Below are 6,668 nucleotides of genomic sequence, written 5' to 3' on the forward strand. Positions count from 1 at the left end.
TGAATATGTTTGGGGCAAATCCAACAACACATCGCTGAGTACCACTATTCATATTTTTAAGCATGGTGGTGGCTGCATCATGTTATGGGTATGCTTGTCATCGGCACGGACTAGGGAGTTTTTAAAGATAAAAATAAACAGAATAGAGCTTAGTACAAGCAAAAAAATCTTGTTCAGTCTGCTTTCCAACAGACACTGAGAGACAAATTCAGGACAATAACCTAAAACACAAGGCCAACTATACACTGGAGTTGCTTACCAAGACGATATTGAATGAGTGGCCTAGTTACAGTTTTGACTTGAATCAGCTTGAAAATCTATGGCAAGAGTTGAAAATGGCAGGCTAGAAATGATGAATAACCAACTTGACAGAGCTTGAAGAATAAAAAAAATACAATTTGCAAATATTGTACAATCCAGGTGTGCCCAGAAAGACTCACAGCTGTAATTGCTTCCAAAGTTAATTCTAACATGTATTGACTCTTTGGTGTGAATAATRTGAGATATTTCTGCATGTATTCACTTTGTCCTTATAGGGTATTGTTAATAGATGGGTGAGAAAAAAAATCTATATATTACATGTTTTATTCAGGCAGTAACACAACAAAATGTGGAATAAGTCAACGGGTATGAATACATTCTGAAGGCACTGCATACTGTCTTCTCCCCTCTCCTTCCCCTTTACTCCATTCCCTCCCAGTTTGGTAAGATTGAACCGAATTGAATGTTCTGCCTTGCCAATTCACACTCACTAAACATCATTTGCATTTCTATTTCACAGATGATACCACAGCTTATGAAGAGAATACAGACAGCATTAGAGGATCCCTGAATTGGGAGTCGTCACGCCGGCTTTCTCCACAGTAAGTTCTTATTAAAGTGTAGACTGAGCACATTGTGTACCACCTGGTAAGAACCAGTCAACAAAGAACCAAATCAACTTTCATCTATTTATCTGTAACCTGGTGCCACAGGTAATCTGATTTACCCAGTGGCTATTCTAGAAAGTTGCCTGAGCGTCAAAATAAGGTGGAAACTATGAAACCGATCATCTTGGTCTTTGGAACGTGATTATAAAAAATGTGAATACACAACAAAAACATGACTGCAGGGAACATTCTAACAACGAGAATGAATGTGAGCGCTGCTGACAACAGCAAACCCAGCTGTGGGCTCTTGGGGATGTGTGGGCTTACTTGGCTTGGTTGGTGCTGAGAGAGAGGTCCTACCACTGAGCTCCTCTCCATCTTTCCCAGGCTGCAGCGTGCTGTATATAGAGGAGATAAATTCTAAGAGGAGCCGTGGCTAAGCTCCCTGTGAATGGTGCCATCGCTCACTGGGGGGTGGGGGGGTAATTAAAGAGAGAGAGAGAGAGCGAGAGAGACAGACAGACACTGTCACACAGCAGAAATGACACTCCAGTCTAATTGTAGACACAGTCCAAATCGAGACAGACAGACAGACGGACACACAGACACACAGACACACAGACACACAGACACACAGACAGACAGACAGACAGACAGACAGACACTGTCTGTCTGTCTGTCTGTCTGTCTGTGTGTCTGTGTGTCCGTCTGTCTGTCTGTCTCGATTTGGACTGTGTCTACAATTAGACTGGAGTGTCATTTCTGCTGTGGGGCGTTATGTTAAATAACGTACTTTAGGAAATTGTTAAAATAGAAAGCTTATGTAAATGCTGATACAGATGATGCTGATGATGATATAATGGAGTATGAGGATTTGGTTGTGATTTTAAAGGGCTATACTGCAGTTTGGGTAGTATAGTAGTATAATTTCTTAGATCTGTTACTTGTTGGAAATGTACTTTTCCACTATACCAGAATAACTTACTACTCCTATTTTTAACAGAAAAGCCATTATCAACTATTACAAAAACTGTCTATATCCATTCCCTTCTTGCAAATAATTTCACTCCAAGCTACAGTGGAAGTTGGAAGTTTACATACACTTAGGATGGAGTCATTAAAACTTGTTTTTCAACCACTCCACACATTTCTTGTTAACAAACTATAGTTTTGGCAAGTCCGTTAGGACATCTACTTTGTGCATGACACAAGTCATTTTTGAAAAAATTGTTAACAGACAGATTATTTCACTTATCATTAACTGTATCACAATTCCAGTGGGTCTGACGTTTACATACACTAAGTTGTCTGTGCCTTTAAACAGCTAGGAAAATTCCAGAAAATAATGTCATGGCTTTAGAAGCTTCTGATAGGATAATTGACGTCATTTGAGTCAATTGGAGGTGTACCTGTGGATGTATTTCAAGGCCTACCTTCAAACTCAGTGCCTCTTTGCTTGACATCATGGGAAAATCAAAAGAAATCAGCCAAGATCTCAGGAAATAAATTGTAGACCTCCACAAGTCTGGTTCATCCTTGGGAGCAATTTCCAAACGCCTGAAGGTACCACCTTCATTGGTACAAACAATAGTACGCAAGTATAAACACCATGGGACCACGCAGCCGTCATACCGCTCAGGAAGGAGACACGTTCTGTCTCCTAGAGATGAACGTACTTTGGTGCGAAAAGTGCAAATCAATCCCAGAACCACAGCCAAGGACCNCAGCATGGTCAAATAATAATAATCACAGTAGTTGTCGAGGGTGCAGCAAGTCAGGACCTCAGGAGTAAATGTCAGTTGGCTTTTCATAGCCGATCATTTAGAGTATCTCTACCGCTCCTGCTCTCTAGAGAGTTGAAAACAGCATGGCATAAAGGAGTATGAGGATTTGGTAGTGGTTTTAAAGGGTTATACTGTAGTTTGGGTAGTATAGTAGTACTATTTCTTAGAGCTGTTACTTGTTGGAAACTTCCTTTTCCATTATACCAGAAAAACTTACTACTCCTATTATTAACAGAAAAGCCATTATCAACTATTACAAAAAACTGTCCGTATCCTGTAGATTCAATTTCCTTCTTGCAAATCATTTCACTCCAAGCTTGGAGAGGGGCCAAAAAAAATGGCTAAAACGCCACACTCCTTAATGATATTGATGTTTGGATGAACAAAAAAACATCAATTTGAAACCCTGACCCTGTGCGGCCTTGTCTCTTCTTGATTTTAGTTAACATGGCTCTCTGTCCGAAGAGCACAGATTGACAAACCGGTATGTTCTTGTTTACTTGATTAGAAGAATCCCCAGAGGCATAGCGAGCTTCTGAGTGGGTGTATGCAAGGCAAGAGCAGGCTATTAGCACCATCTCGTCGCTTTTTTTCTCTCTCAACCCAGGCTGCAACGGGGAACCAGTGAACATTAGAGAGCTGTTTCTTCTTTTGCCCATAAGGAATTAGGGAATTTGAGACCGTTTTTTAAAGTAGACACGACTAAGTCGTCGTGGGCCGGCAAAGAGCTGTTTAATTATCGAGGCTAACATAACAGGAGGAAAGCTGTGAGCGAAACTATGGGCTTGTCTGCCTTCTTATATTCAACACAAGTCTAACTGGTGGAGTCTTTGGGTACAAAATGCTTGGTTTGGCGGTGTCATGAAAGTTTGTGCTCTTGAAAAGTTTGTGCTCTTTGCTGGTAGTTTTCCTACTTTTCCCTCAGTGAGAGGAAAATGGCTTAAGGGAAATGTACAAAATAATGTTTGAAGGTGAATGGGTGTTAGGTTGCTGGGTTGATTCTTCTAGCATTCTGGTAACTTCCAGACATCTTAGAAGTTGCCCGGGCTGCTTAGCAACTGTAGAATGTGAGTACCGGTGGCTGTGTGTGTGTGTGTGTTGTGTTTTGTGGTGTGTGTGTCTTGTGTCTGTGGTGTGTGTGTGTGCCTGTGTGTTGTTTGCTGTGTGGTGGATTGTGTGGCGGTTGGTGTGTGTGTGTGTGGTGTGTGTGCGGGTGTGTGTGTGTGTGTGGTGTGTGTGCCGCCTCAATTTATTGGGTTTTTGCAACGAAGCACCTTTAGTTTGACTGCTTTAGTAGACCCATGGACCAGTGGGCGAGGAACCACCCATTGATGGAAAAGGTGCATCAAACTTCAAAATACCAAAAGACCTTCCGGCTGGGAAGAATCCATAGTGCTAGTTTTTCTTTATCTTCAAAACTCGTGAGCACAAACAGTTTTATACCCTTGCCGTCACTTCAGGAAAAGTAAACAGCCACTCCCTTAACTGAGCTCGAATGGGGAGACTGTTCATTAATTGGCCTGAGTCTTCATCTTTCAACTAAACAAAATTGCCACATTGGCTGCATGAGAGGGCAATGTGGGGATGGCAGACTTCACTGCAGATTATTGCCAAGACTTAGCGTCTTCTCCACTCTCCTGCGGATGGCTCTCAGCAGGGATATAGTCATCACATGGAAGTGGCCCGCTTTGTTTGCAGTTAGCACATACCTAGTTATTTTTTAAATCCACACGATAGCGATTCTGGCAGTTTAGCTGGAGGGGACATTATCCTCATATTGGACTTGAGACACTTCAGGTCCTCATTGGCAACCACTTTACATTTGAAATCTGTTTTGCTCATCTGTCAAATGGGCTTGCTTCCTCTACAAATTGTTTGTTTGGCACAGATGGAGCACTGACACATGTTCACCATCCCAGATTTCTGACGTTGCATTCGAGGTAAGTAAAGGGCATAATTCTGACCTGTACTGTTACCATCCAGCACGAAAGGCCAAAATGCATTGTGCACAGCAACGCATTTTCATTTTGAAATGGTAAAAAAGGACCAAAATGGAGGATACGACTGGATTGAGTCTAAATATCTGGTTCCGACATCTCCCGGCGGGCTCGCCTCAGATCAAAAGAAAGAAAAAAACAACAGAGTGAGAATAGAGTGGTGAACCGCACACACCGAGTGAAAACACGACTCTCCTCTGTGACGCGCCGTGATGAACTGCGCTCCTGACAGATAAATCTGATGCAGTGAAAAGGCAGGATGCTGAGCCGGGCGTTCAGCACTCTCCGGAGCCGACGTGTCGGGAATGTGGGAACAGATGCTCCACACGTAGAGCGAGGAGCCTGGCCTAATTTAGACGGCGGTGATGAAAAATGGACAGTGAAAGTGCTTACTCTGCTTAGCCTGCCCTCATGCACTCTCCTCTCTTACCCTCTCTTCACCCAACCCCCATCATCCTCTAGGGCGAGGATACATGATGAGTGGAGTGGCTGCTTCCCCAATAGAAGGTGCTAACTTAATTAGCCCTCCGCCACTTTGCATCCCTCCTCCTCTTCACTTCGTCCTCCTCCTCCTCCACCTCCTCATAGCTGATCATCTGGACCATTGTCGAATCACATTTTATTTGTCTCATTTTATTTGTGAAATGCTTCCCAACAATGCAGAGAAATATATTTGAAAAATAATAACATGAGGAATTAGTACACAATGAGCAATGATAACTTGGTATTATACACGGGGTACCAGTACCAAAGTAATTGAGGTAAATATGTACAGTGCATATAGGTAGGGGTAAAGTGACCAGGAAAAAGGATAGATAATTAAGAGTAGCAGCAGCGTATGTGATGAGTCGAAAGAGTCAGTGCCAAAAGGGTCAATGCAGATAGTTTGGTTAGCTATTTGGTCAACTATTTAGTAGTCTTGGGGGTAAAAACTGTTCAGGGTCCTGTTGGTTCCAGACTTGATCCATCGGTACCGTTTGCCATGCAGTAGCAGAGAGAACAGTCTAACACTTGGGTGGCTGAAGTCTTTTTTTAGGGACTTCCTCTGACACCACCTGGTATAGCCGTCCTGGATGGCAGGGAGCCCAGCCCAAGTGATGTACTGGGCAGTACGCACTACCCTGTGTAGCGCCTTGCGGTCAGATACCAAGCAGTTGCCATACCAAGTAGTGAAGCAGCAAGTTAAGATGCTCTCGATGGTGCAGCTGTAGAACTTTTTGAGGATCTGAGGTCTTGACAAGAGGGAGGAGGGAGGTTGGGCGTCTTTCATGCAAATCAGTAACATACCTACCGGGGATCATAGCAACACACCCCAAGGCAAGATTTGATTTCTGCAATTAAACCATTTGGCCATTTTTTATAGTAAAGACCATGTGTGCAAGCAGGGGCGTCATGCACCCCAAAAACTTGAAGAGGCACAAAGTACGTGAGGATGGCTAGGGGGTAGTCTGAAGGGGTGCTAGACCCCCCGACCGGAAGTAGAAAAATGTAGCATTTTCCAAACAAGTGAAACAGCGGTTTCCTGCAATCTAGAGCCATAATCATTATGCTTAAATCTCTGTAAAACATGTTTATTTTTCAGCAATATCTAAGCATACCTCTTGAGCAGTCTGTATCCTCCTGACTGTTAAAAAAATAAATATATTATAATTTTTTTACAAAAAAAGCTCCTCTGCTCATTTAAGTGAATCAAAAAATAAGTATTTTACATAAGAACTTCAGCCAGTTTAGTCTAGTAACATGTCTGCTGCTGGTGTCTGCCATCCTTTTATGGCTTGGACAAACTGTCCAAATACAGCTATGGAGCTGTTGTTAAACGATGTGGTCTGGGCCATCTCATCTGCTCTGTCTGTCCTGTCTGCTGCACAGGCCTCTGTCTCATCTTCACACAGCTGAGTGAAGTGCTGATCCTGCTGATGACGCTGGGCCTCAAGTGTCTCCAGGTATGAGGCCTCGGTCCCCCTCATGAAGTTCAGTTATTCACTGGTTGTGCTCGCAGTGTGTTTTCTCTCCCTTGG

The sequence above is a fragment of the Salvelinus sp. IW2-2015 genome, linkage group LG27 (genome assembly GCF_002910315.2).
Source record: "Salvelinus sp. IW2-2015 linkage group LG27, ASM291031v2, whole genome shotgun sequence".
Classification (NCBI taxonomy): domain Eukaryota; kingdom Metazoa; phylum Chordata; class Actinopteri; order Salmoniformes; family Salmonidae; genus Salvelinus; species Salvelinus sp. IW2-2015.